At 31.7% G+C, this 21,212-nt stretch overlaps 1 pseudogene; it reads left to right on the top strand.

Moving 5' to 3' along the window:
- Positions 1 to 717: 717 nt before the first annotated feature.
- LOC116144298 lies at positions 718 to 19,585 on the top strand (annotated as a pseudogene).
- Positions 19,586 to 21,212: the final 1,627 nt, after the last annotated feature.

Here is a 21,212-nt window from a genome sequence, read left to right as displayed (position 1 = left end):
AGTAACTCTTCCCATTCATTCTTCTTTTAATTTGTTTCGATCGATAAATTATGCTTCTGAATAAATTTTACTGATAGAATTTGTCTGTTTTAACTATAGAATTAATTAATCTGGACTTCAATGACAAAACATAAATTATTAGTATTGGGAGTCACTTTAACCTTTTAAATTGCTCTCTAATCTACCACCAAACCTATATGATCTTCATTAAAAAGTTATGTTGTACGAGAATGTGTGATCAGTTCGAAATAAGCAATATTTTAAAGTGAGCTGTAACTCGGGGGATATAGTAGAGCGGCGATCAAATTGGAGCGAGTTGTCCTAAAATCAAGAAGAATATCATCGAAACACTCTTTACTGTTTTATCAGATTATTGTCATCATGGAGCATGAGATTAGCTTCAAAAAATCATGTCTGTTATCCCTAAAATTTATCCATTCTAATTTCATATTATAAAAACGCCTGAAAAATCATTGTAAAAGTGTTGAAAAATTTTGAGAGGATAGACTATTATTGTAAGAACAATGGACATATGTTTGATTCTAATTAGCCGAACCACTTTAAAATTCGTCTTTGATTTTTCTTTCTTAGCACTTGAATCTATTTCTCGCTGATTATTAGTATTTATGCACACATTTTACCTATTTGACTTACCCAATTCCTCCGAGATCAATTGGGTATCGCAATTTATTGCTTATTTTCTTAACAAGAAATTCCATGACAGTGGAGAAAGGTGTAGTTTGTGTTACTGGTGGAACTGTTTTCATTGCGTCATGGCTGATTATGAGGCTTCTTCAACATGAATACACAGTCCGAACCACCATCAGATCTGACCCAGGTAAAATGAAATTCTTACTTGACAATTGAGGCCAAAAAAAAAAAAAAACATAATTGTTGACCGTTGACTTCTCAATTTTGATTTTCCATGCAAATTAATCAAAGTAAACTGCAATTAATAAATGTTCATAGAAAATATTTTCATTCCATTCAACCTGAAGTTGTAAGTTTAGCCTCTATATATAGTCAAAGTTATACAATCAACATCATTTCCGTTTTGGAAAAAAAATTAGAAAGGATAAGACTTATTATGTATCCAAGCATACTTTCAAATTTATGGTAGTAGTAAAAATGAACACGCATAGGAAATATTTCCTTTTCATTTCACATTAAGTTTTAATATTGTAACCCTCTGTTTATAGTCAAAAATTAAAAGCCTACTTGTTTATAGACATTGAATCTGAACTCATGCTTTATTGAGTAGAACATAAAAGAGACATCAACTACCTGACGAACCTACCGGGAGCAACAGAGAGACTGCATATCTTTACTGCATATCTAGACAAACCAGAGAGTTATGTCATCTTATATTGAACCTTAGGAATATTGAAAGGGGGCGTTCGGTTGGAGGTAATGAAAGATTACTAGGGTTATGTCATCTTATATTACTTAATTATCATGTTTGGTTGTCAAGTATAATGCCTCTATTTTAAAATAAATTTCATTAATATTTCATTTCAATTTTACCCTTGTTTAATTAAGCTTTTGGACAATAATGCTCTTATATTTAAAACAAATTACAGACTACCATCGTCACCCAGCCACCACCATCGACAGCGGGCCAACCACCACGGACCACCGTTGGAGTCCCTAAAAATGACTGAGATTCGCTGGGAGGTTCCGGGAGGCTTCGATATGGTCGTTTTCGACTATATTGATGGCCGAAAATGGCCATATCAGGCTAGAAACGGCTGGAGCCTCGTGGTCACGATCAGCTACTTACGATGACTTTCAGAGACTTTTGGTGGTGGTTTGCGGTGGCGACATGCAGCAGCAGGGGATGGGGGTGATTTTGTCATAAATTAAAGTTTTATATAAGTGGGGTGTTTTAGCTAAATCTGAAATATTGGGGGTTAAAAGAATTATTCAAAAATTAATAATAAAAAAAATATTATATTAATATTTAAAAAGAGGGCAATTTAGTAATTTAAGTAATATACCCACCAATTTATTCTCCCTAACCAAACATTTTAATAAAACATACCCACCAACTAACCAAACACATTTTCCTAAAGATTTCTAGTAATCTTTAAGGTAAAATAAAATTTCAGTAATCCAACATTCCCTGAACCAAACGCACCCAAAGAGTAATGTTATATCCATAACCTCTTCTCACAAACTTTCTTTCACAATCTCAACGTGGGAGTGAATTAAAATATAGTGAAATAACTCGTTTATAGTTACACATTTAGTGCATCTGTAGTCATTTTCAGCGACAATGATCAAGAGATTGTGGACGAGAGTTCACAAAGTGACAGAGAGTTCTATAGAAGGTGTTGGTGTCAAAGTCTCACATCGATTAGGAGACGAGGGTCTTAGTCGCTTATTTAGCACAAGAACGTCCTCACCATATAGAGGCTTCTTTTTAAAACAAAACCATGCGGGCCTCAGAATCCAAAATGGACAATATCTCTGAGAACTCATGTATCATGTGTTTAGATCCTGCATACATCAACAATTGATGCTAGAAAGAGGGTTTAGGCTACTCCCAAGCCCGTTACCCCTTTGGGAGATTTAGGAGATTAAGGATAAAATCATACAGGTCTTAGGGCTTAAAGCGAACAATATCTCTGAGAACTCGAACAATACCTTTGAGAACTCACCTGTTATGCATCTAGATCTGTCATCATCACCATAAGTCTAAATCTAATTGGAATTTCTTATGTGGCCGCTAAGACAAGGGCTGCCTGATAAGAACGGCTTGGATCTTGTGAGTGTGGCCCCTTTTTCGGTCAGCGGTCCATTAATTGGAATTTCTTATGTGGCCGCTAAGACAAGGGCTGCCAGATAAGAACGGCTTGGATCTTGTGAGTGTGGTCCCTTTTTCCGTCATCGGTCCATTCATTTGTCCTGCTTTTCCTTCTTCAGATTACATGGCAATGTGTCTGATCTTAGGTATACATATATATTGTTTGCTAAACTTTATTTAGTGCAAAATTGAAACTCTTTATTAAGTATCCATCATTCTAATTACCATTAATTATAATTATATGTATAATTATGAATGGTTATATTATTTGCAGGTGATCAGCGTTGGTATAAATCTATTATAAAATCAAATTCGGTACACATAGATGATGTGGCTAGCGCTCATATTTTCCTTCTTGAATATCCCAACGCAAAAGGGAGGTATATTTGTTCATCGAATGAAATATCCCTGCTTGAAATGTCTGAATTTCTTTCCGAAGCTCCTTGGAGGATGTAGACTTTTATAGAATATGTAGTGAAAGTTGCAGATGAAGGAGACGTTTGGTGAAATCGGAATCGCAGCTCTTTTACAGATGCTTAAGAGGATGCTCATAAACTATTCGAGTGAATGACTACTGCAATCTTTCATTCAACCAAGATTTGAAGAAACTATCAACTCCCATTAATTCAAATTCTAACCCAGATTCATCCAGAATCCCCTGAAAAAAATCACCTCCCATAAATTCAAACACAATTGAAATTCATCCCCCATTTTAACACCACATTCAAAATTCATCCTCCATCTCAACTCCATAATCAAATTCATCTTACATCTCAACTAAACAATCATAGTCATAATAAGCACAAGAGAAGAAGAAAAAAAATATCAAAAATCAAACCCATAAAACCCATTGCTGAAACCTATGAACAGAAAAATGAAATTGTTCTTGTCTCGGCCGGGTGCAATTCCGACGCTCTCCAAACTCGCCACCAGAACCACCAAATACAGCCATCACCACCGCCACAAATTTCAAACACTTCCAACCCAAATTGTAAAAAATTATAAAAATTTGAAAAAAAAAATTAAAAAACTGAAGAGGAAAAAACTTTTGGAGAGAATTTTCTATGGGTGAGAACGGGTAGCGGGTAGAACCGGAACCTACCCAGAACCCGCACTGTGCGGGTAGGTTCCGGTTCCAATTTATTGAAACCGGTACTTTGCGGTTCCAGTTCCGGTTCTTGCATGTGGAGGAACCGGAACCGGAATCGGAACCTGTAAAAAGGGTACCCTATTTGGAACCTGTAGGGGGTACCCGGTTTGGAACCTGTTTTGGAACCTGTTTAGAACCTATTTGGAACCTGTTTTGGAACTTATTTGGAACCTGCTTTGAAACCTGTTTTAGAACCTGTTTGGAACCTGTTTTGGAACCTATTTGGAACCTGCTTTGGAACTTATTTTGGAACCTGTTTGAAACCTGTTTTGGAACCTGTTTTTTGAACCTGTTTAGAACCTATTTTGGAACCTGGACTATAATGAAATATTTGTGAAATGTAAATAATGGGGGAGTTTCTATTATTTTACATATAAAAAAATTTAAAATAGAAAAAGTTAAATTTTTAGAATAACCTAATTAAATAAATATACGAATACAATTATACTTATTACATATAAATTACACCATATTAAAAGCTTTAATATATTATAATACATTAATATTAAAGTTTTGATCAATTAAGTGAATAATTGGAATTATGATCCAATTAAAAGTGTTTTACATTTTTAATGTTATTAAAAGAATTATTTTTGAATAAAATAGTATATTTGATTGAGTAATAATATATTTAGTTATTTACTTCAATTATCAAGTTCTAAGTATATCTATAATAAATTAGTAATTAATTAATTATATATGATAAATTGATAAACATTAATAAATTTAATTACTAGTTAAATATCATACTTAATCAATTATAACATTACATTATAGTTAAATGATTACTTAATTAATTATAATTTTATAACATTACTTAATTGATTTATAGTATAATTAATTATAGCATTACATTAATTGATTACTACTTAATTAATTGACTTATAAGTTATAACATAATTAAATAGTTAATTAATTGACTTATAATTAGAAATTTAATTAATTATAGCATTACGTTATAGATTTATAGTATAATTTTACCATTATAACATTGTTATATAACATTAGTACAACTTTAATTACATGATTAAAATTTTCAATTAATTAGAAGATATTTAAAAACTTTATAGTAGAATTACTTCCTATTAATTCCTATACACATTACTTTATAGTATGATATATAATAATCTAACATTACATAGGTTCATACTTACTTATTGATTATGTCAGTATATTATAAATTTAGTAATTACTATTTACTACATCAACATTAGCAATACTTAATTCATGATAAGAAATTTAATTAATTATACATTACCGTTATAAACATTTCATTCTAAACTTACTTAAGCATTACCATATAGTTACATAATTACTCAATTATTATAATAATTATATATTACATTATATTAATGATCCACTTACTTAATTTAGCCTTATATGTTAATGATACATAATTAATTATGCATTATACATTACATGATAAACATTAATAATTTACGATTTTACTAGAGTTATTATTTTACTACTTAATTAACGACTTAAAAATTTAATTAATTATAACATTCTTTATATATTTATAATTGAGTCCTTAATCAATTTGCGGACATCTATGATAAACATTAGTATATTATCACTGATGTTTCAATTTGCGATTAATATAATATTACATTATAGATTAGGTATACAGTATGATTTCTTAATTCATTATACATTACATATATACTATTATAAAGAAGTCATATAAATTTAATATAACATTATATAATTAAATAATACTTAATTGATTATGAGTTCACTAATATTTAGTGTAAACGTTCAGTCATTACTAATGTACTACATAACATTAGCACAATACTTAATAAATGATAAGAATTTATTATATAACATTACCCTGAAATTCATATCAACATTAATTAAGCATTACAGTATAGTTAAATACATTACTCAATAATTATAATAGTTTATATATACATTTATATTTTGATCACGTTACTTAATTATAGCATTATAGTTAAATGTTTACATAATTAAATTAGTTGATTTATAGACATTACATTATAACATTAATATGTTACATACTATATTATACATTCTTAATTAAACGTTCAGAAATTTAATTACTTACACATTACGGCGGTGTATATATATTTATATATGTTACTTAATCAGTTATAACCATTCTATTCTAAACATTATATATGAAATCAAATGAGTGTGAAATTTAATATAGTATAGTATTAAATTAGATTATAGTAGATTACTTATGTCATTATAACATTACCTATTATACTATTATATATGACTATATAATTAATATAACTTAATAATTAGATTATGGGTGAACTAATTGATTTATGAGTTATGATATTAGGATTTTATAACATTATGAAATTACTAATTACTACATTAACATTGCACATACTTAATTTATAGAATTAGAAGGTTAAGTTTAAACATACCTTATAAACATTTAATTAAAGCATTACTATTAACTATTACCATAATTTAATTTAAATTAATTATTTTGCACTTACAGGTAGCGATAAGTGTAGGTGTTACTGCATACATAATTAGTTATGATCATTAACGTACTTAACAATTATATGTTACATAGTATTACATATTACTTATTGTAGAATTTAAACATTTAATTATAGAAGTGTGTGTACTTTATAAGGCTGGTTGACATACTTAATTAAGTAATTTATTATTACATTTATTTAAGATTCTGTAATCAATTATAACTTCACTTAATAACCATTAGTAGATTAATAATGATTTGAAATTTATTAATTATATATAAATTACTAGATTTTAATATGATTACTTAATTCATTTAACTTACATTATAACTATTATAGTATATTATCAATAATTACTATAAATTACATAATTAAATGATTACTTAATGTGATTATGAGTTTGTATTATTACAACATTAGTAAGTTAACTAATTTATCATAATCTAATTGCAATATTATTATAATGATATTTATTAATTATAACATATACCTTATAAATCTTATGTATTAATTACTAATTAATTAAACGTCATGTACATATTACAATATTACTCAATTAAAATTATACATTTAATTAATTACCTTATATATGATCGACATTATAACATTAATATTATGTCATAATACTTTAATTAATTATAACATTACAATTTATATTGTAGTAGAATCAATGTAATTAATATATACATTACATTACATTATTAACCGATGACAATTATATTAATTATACTACTATTTACTTAGTCTATATTATAATTATATTTGATTATAATTATCAATCCCAATTGACAATTATAACATTAATATAATTATTATTGAAATTTATTGTTATATAATTAGTATATTGTGATTTATCAGTAAATTAATTACTTAGTATGTTTAATATTAATCTTCAATTAAAGAGTTTTAATTGGTCTTATGACATATATGACATTGTAATTTTATGTATATAATAATATATATGGTACCGTATATAATTGTAATGATTATTAATTCAATTATTTGATTAACTTAGTAGTAATATCAGCTTATATTATATATGGACACTATACATGTAAATAGATATACTAATTTTTCCAGGTGTACAATTTATTGATTAATCCTTAATTAATGTTAATTGACTTTTTTAACATAGGGGGGCAGTTGATTTTGTTATTTTTAACCTTGCATGTTTAGGTACTCCGAATTCTTGAATTGAAGAACTTTGCACTGTGCTGTTGTTCCGGTTCCGATTCGTCTTTTTTTGGAAACCTGTATTGTCGGTTCCGTGGTACAGTTCCCCCGGAAAATGCAGGGTACCCTAACACGCTCACCCCTAGAATTTTCTCTCATTGGCTGCAGTGGGCGGCCGTCGGCAGTGGTTTGCCCAACTGCAAGCCCTCACCCTCCCGCCCCTCCCCGTTGCGTCGATGCGTTTCCGTCACCCTCACCCTCCCTCCCACCACATTCCAATGTCGTTCTCACCAATTACCAAGGGAAAAGGGGAGAAGTAAGGACAGAAAGAGAACGAGAGAAGAAGAGAGAGGAAGAGACTAGAGAGATAGACGCAAAGAGAGAAGAGAAAAAAAAAATAAGAAATAAGATATGATTATTTAAAATTTAAGATTATTTTTGATTGGATATTAATTACCTATATTGTCCTCCTTTAAAGGTTATTGATACACATCATTTCTCCAATTGATATAATCTATTTGCATAGCATTTGGAGTAGGCTAAAGCTTTAATTGCTAGCTCGGCTGTTCTCGAATAATGTTTTTCGTATAATTAATCATATCTGACCATTTTACAGAATGAAAAACCGTAATACGCATAACATTAAAGTCAACGAATGAAAAACCGTAATACGCACCACACATTAAAGTCACGAATGAAAAACCGTTCTTTAGGATTTTTCAAAGTCTCTCTCATTACATTTACAGACAGCTCGATCTACTTGAATCTTGATTTAGACGTATCCCAAATATTTGCCCTAAACAAGTGGATTCTAGCTGTCCTCTGTTATCAAAGAGTAGATTTTAACTTACTCGTAATAATAAATCGAATATTACTAACAAAGAATGAATCATGTTCCCTTTGCATATGCCCAAGGGCAGCAAAGATTTGGCCCACAGCTGTCAGCCTCAGCCACCCTAGAGCAACCCGCCCTCGTTTCTGGTCCCTTAAATTTTTTAGCGCTCTATCCAATTAGTTCTTTAACTGGATTTAAGTCTATGGCTAATGGCTTTTCTTTATTCTTAACAGTCTTCACCCAAAATGGCAGCCATTGTCGCCCACTCAAGAATAACAATCAAGGTACATGAGATCAATATTTAAGGAGCCTATTAGTCAACGTATCAATTAATATGAACGGAAAAGACAGCAGATATGGGCAAGTATATAATATAGGTTGTACTATAACTTTCACTTATATAATTATTATTTGCTGTAATGATAATTAACTTGTCAACGTAATTGGTAATTTAATTAAGCAACTCAAAAAATTAAAATATAAAAACACATTTAGCATAATATTTCGTATATTTGGTGCCACTGTATGCCATAATTTTTTGAAGATATTCCTGGCACTTCACAAAGAACAGTGTCGTATTTGAGACTGAGAGTTGTGTTAACACCTGCAATCAACCGACACAGTTCGATGCTCTGCTTGACTGCATTCCGTATCCACTCAAAATTTGTCGAATCGAACTCGAACTCGAATATTTGAGTAATTTTCGAATTATGTATCGAACATGGTAGTAACTCAACTCGAAAGGTTCGCGAACATGTAAAATTCACAAATAGTTAACAAGTTTTTCGAGCTCCTAGCTCTCGAACAGTTCAAGCTCGGTGGGACATTGAATAAGCTTTTGAGCTCTAAAATTCACGCGCGTTAATGAGCAAGGTTATGTACATTAAGTAGAAAATAATACATTATATGATGTACAACTGTACATATATTGCTCAACGCTCATTTCTTAAGTATATGTATAAAAATTCTTACCTAGTAACGAATTTGTAAAATAATCTATTTATCATAATCATAAAGAGATTGGTTATTCTTGATCTTGTTTCATCTTAATTGTTGAGTGACATTTCACACCGTACACAACTATCCCCTATCTTTCATAATCAGTTGGGACTAGGTTCAATTACATCTTACTTCATCTAATTGTTGAGTGCTCCGATAAAATGTTAGACATTCGGTCCCACTTCTATATATATATATAATATATAGATATATATATATATTATATATATATATATATATATGATTTCATAGATATGTAGCATAAATGGGTTTAATTTATTAAAATATAAATCAAATCCGAACAGTCAAGTAAATAATTTTAAAGTTGAACAAGTCAATTCTCATTATATTACAAATCATTGTAATTTTTTTTTTGAGTTGTTTAGTTTTTATAGTACGTAATTGTGTGCTTGGTTTAATTGATTCATATGGGAGATGAAAAACTCAAATGTTGCCATTTTATTTGTTGTTTTGGTGGATAAATGGTGGGATATTGTCCTATAATAGTATTTAATTTGCTACAGGTTGAGGGGCAAACTGATGAAGTTATTTTTTACCATTTGCAATTGCATCCAACTGCCTTCTAGTTTTATACTCCTTAAGATAAGACATGATCTAAGTTTGTTATTTTTGTGTACTAAGACATCTGATTTTGTATATATACACACGGACAAGGAGAAACAACGAGATTTACATAAAGCAGGAAGTTTTACTTGTATACTTGTGTAACTTGTGTTATATACATTTGATATGAGAGCTGCTAGGAGCAATTTTCAGCTTGTTTTATAGTGCTGCTAAGTACTTGATTACATTGTTTATTTTGATTTGATCATGCAATTGCAATCAGGTTCTATATTGATTTTAAATTGATCATGCATTCTATAACTTTGGAGCTTTATGGAAATTGATTTTAAAAACTGAATGTGAATAAAATGATGCATTTACAGTTGAGTGTAATAAAATTCGAGCAATTATTTGAGCTCAAATTCAAACTTTGATGTGAGCACAAATTCAAGCTCCTCCTCGAACCTCGAACACGACTCAGAATAACAAACGAACCGAACTCGAACCAACTTGACACCTGTCATTACCAAACTCGAATACACATGGTTTTTCCTAGGCTCTACAACTCAAACTCTATCAAATTTTCACGATCGAACTCGAACTCGAACCCGATGGGTTTTGGGGTCGCGCTCGACTCGTTTTGTAGGCCTAGTTGTATAAATTTTAGAGTATACTTGAGAAAAGAGAAGGACGGTTGTGAAACAGTTGTCAAAGAGTATACGTACATATGTGTATACTTTGATTATAGTTTAATATTAGACAATTAAATAAAGGACTCAACTTAATAAAGTTAATCGGATGTCCCTGTAATGAAAATATAAAATTTGCATTACCCTTACTCATGCAAACTGTGGCTTATTTAAGAAAGACAATGTTAAACGCAAGCACACACGCAGACAAAGATGAGAGAGAGAAGAAGGGAGAGGGGAACGAAAAGAAAGAGAGAATGGAAGAAGAAGATAAAGGCACGTTTGTGTAACTGTGTGCAACTGGATATGTAGCATCCTGGCTGGTGATGAGCTTCTCCAGTACGGTTACTCGTCCACGCCACGACTAGATCAGCCCAGTATGCTTTTTTTTTTTTTTTTTTTTTTTTTTTAAATTGAAGTTTTGATGAAAAATTCTCCCTTCCTCCAAGTCAAGTCTGAGGTAAATGAAATTTTATTTTATTTTATTAATTTTTTTTTTTATGTTGGCTAAAGTAAGTTGAAATTTTACTTACTTACAGATATCGCATATTTATGTAATAGCTAAGTTTCTTTTTTCACTTTTTGGATCTTCTCAGTTAATTTAGAGGCTAAATTTTGGTTCATCTATCTATTTTCCAGATGTAGAAGAACTGTAGTTATGATTAAAATCCATGCTAAGATAAACGTTCTCGTTTTAAATATCATAATCTCTTACACCAGGTCATACACTTTACGAACTATCGTAAGAGTCATGAGTAATACGAACATGCTATCTGCGAAATTATCGTTTGAATGACAGATCACTTTAGAATAATAGTTTAAAACGATAAAGTTTTTAACTTTTAGAATACGAACACAATCACATTCACAATACTATGAGCCTTATAAACCGTACAGGTCCTTGCCTTCTAAAACTTTATTGGTAAAGAAATGATTTTTTTGTTAGCCAATTAAATTTTTTCCTCAATAATTATTTTCGACTTACCATTTAAATTTTGTATATCCTTGCGTAATAGCTCTCCATCCTGTCATTTGTCAAAAGGAAACAAGCTCGGGTGGGTCAGCTGAACTGAACGTTCTATTTTTGCAGAACCCCAGGCTTCACTCCTTCAAGCCCCCTAGGCCCACCAATATCACTGAATGTAGTTTATTTAGGCTTCCTATGATTGTGTTTACTTGATTACTGAAAAAACCATCATTCACATAATGATAAACACTATTCATCTTAATGATGATATTGAACAATCATTGTGTTCAATTCATCTTCCGATAATAGTAATACTGTTCATCTTCAATTATTGTTCTTATTTTGTGCCAAAAAAAAAAAAAATCCATATTTTTAAATATAATCTATGACTGATTTCTCCAGAAGGCAAAAAAGACATCAGCTTATCACAAAGTCAGCGGAGCATCGAGAACTGAAAATTTTCAATGCAGATCTCAGCGATCCAGAAAGTTTCGACGCAGCTTGAAGGTTGCGTGGATTGTTTCACATAGCTCACCCTATGATGATGACAAAGAGGGAGAGAAATAGTGACAAAACGTGCGTTGAAGGATTGTTAGGCATTTTAAAGGCATGTTTGAATTCCAAACAGTGAAACGAGTTGTTTACACTTCTAGTGTCGCCACATAGTTTAAATGACAAGGCGGCGGCGATACATTGGGATGAGACTATGTGGCGATGTTGAATTTTGTAGAAACATTGATAAAAGCTGTCATGTTCAAGATTACAACAGAAAAACAGCCTTGAATATGCAGAAAAACATGGCTTAAACTCTTGTATCTTTGGTTCTTCCCTGGTTGTTTGACCCTTCATTTGCCCTATAGCCCTCATCGTTACATTTTTCTCACTCTGATATTGGGTATAGTCCTCTCTTTGTTCATTTAATGTTTTATTATATTATATCCAAGTTTCAAAAATAATCTGAATAGTTTTTATTATAGGAAACATGATGAATATAATATTTTTCATATAGGTGCCACATCGATGATGTTGGTCTGCAAAATCTTCCTTCTTGAAGATCCTAATTCGAAGGGAAGTTATATTTTGTTCTCAGTCAAATTGACAATTATGAAATGTTCGAGTATTTCTCACCAAATCCCAGAATTTGAACTACCATCCGCAGAGTGAGTTTCTATTAATTCATTCTCTTTTTTTTTTTTTTCCCATTTAATGTCAAAGCTTATACTGGATTAAAGGGTTAACTTTTATTTTATTGCAGACGTTTGAAGGAGATTAAAGCTTATAAAAAACTTGAAATTTCATCAAAGAAGCGGTTAGATTGTGGTTTAAGTTTAATACGGGCCTACGCAATGTTTTGATGGAGCATTGTCAGTGCTGCAAAAAGGTTACTGTAGATGTATTTCATACATTTTCTTCGTAAAAATTGTACTGTACAATATTTCTTTTGACCATACCATATTTAGTGTTTGGATAAATAAATTTTCCCTTAGCAAAATCAGTATAACAGTAAAAGTTGTGATAGTGGTGTGTGCGTAAAAAATGATAATACGGGACCAAATTATAATTAACAACCACAAATTAACACTCATCCAAAAGGGCTGGCTACCAATTAATGCGGGGAATCAGAAAAGACTAAGATTATACGCTATTCCATTCTCTTGGAGATAGAATTGGCAGATGGAAGACAAATTAAGAACAGGATTTGTGTTACCATGTGGATGTTGGAACAGGATTTGTAGTGCCTAGATTGATCATGCATCTCCTTAAAATAGACTGCATTTGTTTTCCTTTCACCACTATTCTATCCCTATTCCCAATCAACGTGCGTTGGTTTCCTTATTTTCAAATCATATCCTAAATTAAGAACTATTTTAAATCCTCTAAGTTGTTAATTAAAAAAAACACCCCCAACAAAAATTTATAAATTGACAAACACCTTACCCATTCATGGTTTGCCGATCCTGACACGACCGTTAGCCACAATCGTCACCAACTAGCATCCACCAAGGTTGGTCCCGTAATAGGCGCCAATTTAAATTTTTGGCCACTCCCCGTAGATCTATAAGACATTGACGTTCATATCGTGGCCGGCCATTGACGGCCCAGATCGGCCTTTTTCTTCGCCATATCCGTGGTATGATTGACTGGAAAGCCACAATCGTGCCGGTCAGTGCCGTAACGTTCAATTCCGTGCAGATTTTAGCAGTGTGGCCGAATTTGGTAACTTGTGGGTGGTTGGTAGTTTTTTTTTATTTATAAAACGTTTATATATTGGGGTGTGTTTGTTTATCTACTTTTAGTAGTATTTTTTGAAATATTATTGTAGATAAATTGGGTAATTATTAAAGTTACTCGTTGACCCACTGAAGCTGCTTCAGATGTGTTTAATATTTACACTCAAATCACTCTAAGTGCCCAATTTCACGCTGGATCGCTGCTTATAATAATACTTCTTGCCCATCAATTCTATATGTTCATGACATGGCTTAATTATAATTGATCATTGACATCTCTCTCTATCTTTTAATAGTTATATCTAGAAGTTCCATTTGGGTAACGTAGAAAATAATTTTCAATGTATTTTTACGGGAAGACCTTGGTGTGATTTTCAATTAATGGCTGATTCGACAGTTATTTTTTTACAGATGAAAAACTTTTGCTGCTCGTTCCCTGCTGTTCGACACACGAAGTCACTCATTAGACGTTCGTGAAAGTTTGAGGTTTGGTTGGTAGATATGGGTCCAAATAGCATAGATTACGAAGCCGAAATTATTTACTTGCCTCCAAAAGTTTGGCTACCAGAATATAATAGAGAAACCGGGATTGGAGAAGCCTTAAAAATAAAATTATTTGAGAGAGGAAATTAAGAGCGAGATGGAGTGAGGTAACGAGAACTGTTTGGTGTAACACCGTGGAACTGGATTCTTAGCTTCATGGTTGATCATGAAGCTCTTGAACATGGTTATTCGGTCCGGACCACTGTCAGAGCTGCCTCTGGTATGGTTTATTTTATTATCAGTTTTCCCCTCCAAAATGTCACTCTGCGTTGGCTTATTCACTTTCATTTAGCCAAGTTTATTATGCTGATTAGCACTTTTGCTAAATGAGCCAGAACACAATAGAGATCTTAGCTTCTCAGAAATCTGCCGGGGGCATCTGAGAAGCTCCAAATCTTGATGGCGGATCTGAGCGACCCAGATAGTTTTGAGCAGCGATTGAGGTGCAGTGGTGTTCTTTAGTGCTACACCTATTGATTTTGAAGGTATGAGAACCTGACGAATTTGTGACAAAAAAGAGTCAACGGAACTATTGCATCTTGAAGGCATGTTGAAAGCCAACAGTGAAGCGAGTTGTTTTACACTTCATTGCATCGGCTGTTATGTTTAATGAAAAAATGTTGATAAGTGGATGAGACATTATGGAGTGATGTAGATTTCATTAGAAAATCCATGGTACCGAGACTCTTACATGTTATCTAAGACATTAACTGACAAGGCAAGCTCTTGAATTCGCAGAAGACACGGATTGGATCTTGTGACCTTGATCCTCCTTTTTGTTGTTCCCTTCATTTTTGTCCCAAGTTTCCTGCTCAGTACGCCCGTGCTGCTATGGTCCTGGGTACGTCAGTTCTCTTTTTTCATTTGGCACAGTTTTAGAGTAGCAGAACTTTCAGTTCTGATTTTCTGAACGTCCTCTTTCAATTAATGACAATTACGGTAAAAGGAGAATTAAGTCCTTCTTCTCATTCATTTTGGTGCTGTTGATGACGTGGCTAGGGCACATATATTCCCTGAATGTCGCAGTGTGAAAGGGAGGTTATATTTTGTTCTTCACACCACTACAAATTGACAAATGTCTCAATTTCTTTCTGCTATACCGCTGATATCCGATTCCAATTAGAGTGAGTTTAATTCCGTTTTCATTTTCTTCATACTTTCTACTCATATATATCATCTTTTGATAATCAGAATTAAAACAAAATTGTTAACGATATATTTCTTTGTTTTGGCAGTAAGTGCAGAGATTAGAGGTTATATACAGTACCCAGGGTATCATCAGAAATGATTATACTGTTTCGCAATTTAAGTATGGAGTAGATAATGTCGATGGAGGGCAATCAATTGCTGCAAGGAAAAAGGCTTCTCTAGTAATAAGTTTGATACATGATATAATACTATGCGTATTATTGTGTGTTCTATCTCATTTTAGAATCTACAGTGAAATCTTTGAGAATATTTTGTATAATCTATTTATAAAACGATAATAAGAAAATATACCTCTCTAAGTCCTGTGATTTCTGGAAACTTATTGACTGATTATATTATATACTTTTATCTTGACTGTTACAAACTTAATTGCAGTTACTATCTTAACCAGTTGGACACTTCACCACTCATTCAATTCTTAATTTGAATCATATTATTTATGTAGGTCTAAGTTTCTTGATCATTGACATGATTATTAACTTCTCGTATCAAATATTATAATCTCTTGACGACCAGGTCATAGTCATACCTTTACAAACTACATGTCATTCGTTGAATATCGTTTGACAAGATCATCTCAAAATAATATAAAAAACGGTAAAGTTTTCACTTTTTAGAATACAAATAACAATCACAGGATTCACAATAATATAGCCTTATAAAACGTAAAGGGTCCTCAGCCTCTAAACATATATGTCCGGATTATGAGCAAATGAGACTCACATATATGTCAAAATTATGATAAATGAGACTCAAGGAGATAATTTACTGAATTAATTGTCATTGAATTGATTAAATTGAATTAATATTCCTATTTATACAAAAATTAAACTATATAAGTAAAAAACAATAATATTGTAACAACATCTAAAACCTCTTAGAATAAGAAAACACAATTTGTTTCACATTAAGGAACAGTATTATTGTGCATTCCATCTTGCACTTCACATCCCCCTCATGACCACAAGCTTGCATAAAAGATCAATGTTGGTGATTATCAGTTTGGCTTTGGTGTTTGTCGCCATTAGAACCTAGCCGAGTATTTATTTGAATTTAGGGAACCTCGAAAGAGAGACTAGTTGGAGTATTGTACTACATCGAGTATCTATTTGAATGCAAGGACGAAAAAAAATCTAGTTGAACGAAAGCTGATCAACCTGTGAAGCTCTGTACCATCTCAAATTATGAGCAATAGTTACTCACTCAAGGAGATAATTTAATGAATTCAATGATTATGATTTATACAAAATTAAGCTGTATAATAGGAAACTCTAATATTATGATAACATCTAAAATCTCCTAAAGTAAGAAAACATAATTTGTTTCACGAGTTAAGGAACATATTATTTGCATTCCATTTGCACTTCACAATATATTGCAAAGAAAAATGATTTTTTGTTAGACAATTCATTCATTTAATTTTCTTGAATGACAAAATTAATAATTAATTTGACTTACCATTTAAATTTGGTTCATAATCTTAGCGTAAAAGTTTTTCACATCCTGGTAAATAAATCTTGTTTGTGCCATAATTCTTGTTAAATATAAATTATGTAAAATGATATTTTCTCCGAGAGGACAAAAAAGACATCAGCTATATCACAAAGTCAGCAGGATCATCAGAGAGGTAAAAATTCAATGCAGATCTCAGCGATCCAGAAAGTTTTGACGAAGCGCATCGAAGGTTGCGTGGGGGTGTTTCACTTCACATAGCTCATCCTATGTATGATGACAAAAGAGGAGAAAGAATTAATAGTGACAAAACGTGGGTCGGTCGAAGGATTTTGTTAGCCATTTTGAAGTCATGTCTGTAGTGTCTCCTCAATAGCTTATAATGACAGGGCGGCGGCGATACATTGGATAGAATAGTGGATCGCCGATGTTGAAATTTGTAGAAACATTGGTAATTAATCATGTCGTATTTGGTTTCTCAAGATACTAACAGAATAAGACAGGCCTTGGAATATGCAGATGAACATGGCTTAAATCCTCGTACTTTGCTTCTTTCTCCTTGGTTGTTGACACCTTCATTTGCCCTACTATGCCCTCGATCCTTTTACAGTTTTCTAACTATGATATTGATATGTCTTCCTCTTGTTTCCTTTAATGTTTAATTATTATTAATTAATAATCATCCACTTTGCAAACAACTAATCTGAATAGTTTTATGTATTAAGGAAACAGATGAATATACGAGGCACGTAGTCACATGATGGTGGTGTTCAATTGAACAAGATGATAGCATCAAAAAATCTAGATATTGTTCACTCTCTTAATATTTAGTTTTTATAATTAACTCTCTTTTCAATTTTCATATTTTATTTTTGCAATAATTTTAATTAATTTTAGAATCCCCTGCAATGGCAAACTATTTCCCGAACCACAAATATATCAGCATCTTTTTTTTTTTTTTTTTTTTTATTTGTTTGTGTATCAATGCAGTTCAATGAAAATTAGAGAGGGCATCTTAATTTTCTTCCCCACTTGTGCAGCGTCAATGAAATACATTATGCCAAACTAGTTACCATTCTAACCAAACTTACATGTTTCTTCTTCATCAGAAACACTTGTTCTTCAGTATAGCTCAGGACCCACCATTGTTCAAAGGTTGTTATTAATGAAAAAGGGAGAATAAGGAAAGAAAGAAAGATAGGAGAAAAAAGAGCGGAGAAGATGAAAGATGATATGGATGGCAATAGAAAATGAGTAAAAGTATAATAAGAAAATAGGAGAAAAAAATTTGGGATTTTATATTATACTATGCGTATTATATGTGTATTCTATCCAGTTTAGAATCTACAGTTGAAATCTCTTCTGAGAAATTTCTATATATTATATGTATAATACAAGGATAAGTAAATACAACTGTCAAGGTCCTGTGATTTCTTGGAAATTTATTGAGTGATTATAGTATCATACTTTTTCAATCTTGACTGCTTCAGACTTTGATTGTACTAATTGCAGTTACTTAACCAATCAGGACAGTAACCACTCAATTCAATTCTTAATTTGACCGTACATATTTATGTATATTAGTATTTATATGTCTAAGTTTCTTGATCATTGACATGATTATTAACTTTTCCTACCTAATATCATAATTTATGTGACAACCAATCACACACTTTACAGATTATCGTAAAAGTCTTGATAATATGAATTTGTCATCCGCTGATTTATCGTTTTAACAAGATCATCCTAGAAATAATAATAAAAACAATAAAGTCTTCAACTTTTTAAAATACAAATATAAATCACAGATTCACATTAATATGAGCATTATAACCTGTATTGTAAAGAAAATGAATTTTTGTTAGACAAATTCAATTTATTTTCTTTGAATGACAATTTTTTTTTTAAATTTTGTTTCATAATATTACCGTAAAAGCTTTCACGTCCTGTAAATTGATCTTATTTTGTGCCATAATTCTTGTTAAATAATAAAGTATGTAATATGATATTTTCTCCAGAAGGCAAAAAAAACATCAGCTATATCACAAAGTCAGCAGGAGCATCAATGAAGGTAAAAAATTTCAATGCAGATCTCAGCGATCCAGAAAGTTTCGACGCAGCTATCGAAGGTTGCGTGAGAGTGTTTCACATAGCTCACCCTATTTATGATGACAAAGAGGGAGAAGAAATTAGTAGTGACCAAACGTGCGGTTGAAGGATTTTGTTAGGCATTTTAAAGGCATGCTTGAATTCCAAGACAGTGAAACGAGTTGTTTACACTTCTAGTGTCGCCACAATAGCTTATAATGACAAAGGCGGCGATACATTGGATGAAGAATATGTGGACCAATATTGAAATTTGTAAGATTACAACAGAAAAGACAGCCTTGGAATATGCAGAAAAACATGGCTTAAAATCTTGTGTCTTTGGTTCTTCCCCTGGTTGTTGGACCCTTCATTTGCCCTACTATGCCCTCATCCGTTTACATTTTCTCACTATGATATTGAGTATGTCTCCCTTTGTTCATTTAATGTTTTAATTATGATTGATTATCCAAGCTTCAAAACAATAATGTGAATAGTTTTATGTATATAGGGAATCGAGATCATATAATATGGTGTCTGTCGATGATGGAGTGTTTGTACAAATCTTCCTTTTTGAATATCCTAATTCGAAGAAAATGTATATTTCTTCATCACTCAGAATTGATAATTAATGAAATGTTTGAATATTTCTCAGCCAAATACCTAGAATTCGAACTACCATCTGCAGAGTGAGTTTCTATTAATTCTGTTGGATAAGGGTACACCCATGATGGGTTACCCTAAGCGACGTGTGTGAAATGAAACTGCCAAATGTAGTTTCTCTTTAACCGCTACATATAAAAGAAAAAGTTCTTTCTTTTAGAAGTAGACTGTCACTCTCAAAAACGCAAGAAAGAAAATACGCTCTCTCTCTCTAGAATTTGGAAAACAGAAATACAATTCGTGGTTTTTCTTCCAGATTACTTTTGTTGCTTCAGAGATAAGGAAATGAGGTATTTATGCTGTGTTAATTCATTGTAGTTCATTTATATACAAATGTGATTATAATGGCGACTATGATCTTAGGATTATGTTAGGATATATGTTATTCTATTTAATTTCCATCAAATTCAATTCTCTTTTTTGATTGCATTTAATGTCAAAGCTTCTACTGGATTAAATAGTTGAACTTTTTATTTTATTACAGACGTTTTAAGGAGATTAAAGCTTATAAAAGACTTTGAAATTCATCAAAGAGGCTCTTAGATTATGGGTTTAAGTATAAATACGGCCTGACGAAATGTTTGATGGAGCAGTTCAATGTTGCAAAGAGAAAGGTTTATTGTGGGATGTATGTCATACATGTTTAAAAAAAAAAATTCTACATGTACAATGTTTTTTTTTTTTTTTGTTACCCATGACATAATTTAGTGTTGTGGATAAATAAATTTTGCCCTTAGGAAAGTCATTATAAGTTGTGATAATGGTGGTGGGTAATACATGTCATAGCCTTTAAGCTCTAGGTAGTTTGATAGTTTGCTTGAAACTCTCGAATGTATTATTTAAGAGGTCTCAAATTCGAATCTCACGATAACTGATACAATTGATAAGGAGTAGCTCTGGAGGCTTACCATGTTGTTAACTTCAGGATCCTGAAAAGCTAGTTGAAGTGTGCGTAAACCGTCTTAAACACCCCTGATAAAAAAAAAAGAAGTCATAGTCTAACAATGATAATAAGGGACCAAACATTATAATTAATAACCACATATCAAAACTACTCCAAAAGGACTGGCCACCAATTAATGAGAGGAATTCAGTAGAGAGACTAAGAATTATATGCTATTCACATTCTCTTGGATAGAAGAAATTGGCGAGATGGAAGAAAGTTAGTTAAGGAACTGTTTGTGTTACCAGGTGGATGTTGGAACAGGATTCGTAGTGCCCTGCTTCAGATGAGGTTTAATTTTAATATCTAATACAACTCTAAGTTCCCAATTTCACGTCATGGATCGCATGGCTTATAATAATCTTCTGCCCATCAAATTCAATATATGTTTTGACCAGGGCTTATAATTATAATTGAAATCTCTCTTATTTTAATAAA

Source organism: Pistacia vera, unplaced genomic scaffold (genome assembly GCF_008641045.1).
Source record: "Pistacia vera cultivar Batoury unplaced genomic scaffold, PisVer_v2 Contig440, whole genome shotgun sequence".
NCBI lineage: Eukaryota > Viridiplantae > Streptophyta > Magnoliopsida > Sapindales > Anacardiaceae > Pistacia > Pistacia vera.
This window is presented reverse-complemented; position numbering and strand designations above follow the sequence as displayed.